Source organism: Brassica oleracea, chromosome C2 (assembly GCF_000695525.1).
Source record: "Brassica oleracea var. oleracea cultivar TO1000 chromosome C2, BOL, whole genome shotgun sequence".
NCBI classification, from domain to species: Eukaryota; Viridiplantae; Streptophyta; class Magnoliopsida; order Brassicales; family Brassicaceae; genus Brassica; species Brassica oleracea.
Genome location: NC_027749.1, coordinates 545,283 through 545,611, shown reverse-complemented (window position 1 = coordinate 545,611; position 329 = coordinate 545,283).

Below are 329 nucleotides of genomic sequence, written 5' to 3'. Positions count from 1 at the left end.
CCTAAATTAATTGTTAAAAAAAGTTATAACGATTCTCATATACCATGAAAGAGAGTTTAACATACATTAATACAAATGTAGGATGTGGTTTGAAATTTTAATACAACACTAATTATTATAGGTTTCAATAGATAAAGCATTTATCAAAAACTCAATATTTTTGTAAGGGGGTTAACACATAGATTTTGAAAAAATTTCGAAAAATATGATAATTTTGTTTTTATGCATATTTGCATCCTGCACTAACATATAATGATGTTCAAAGAGGTTTGGAGCCTTTGTTGTCTCCGTTTTTCAAGAAAATAGTGATTTATAGTGGTTACTCCACC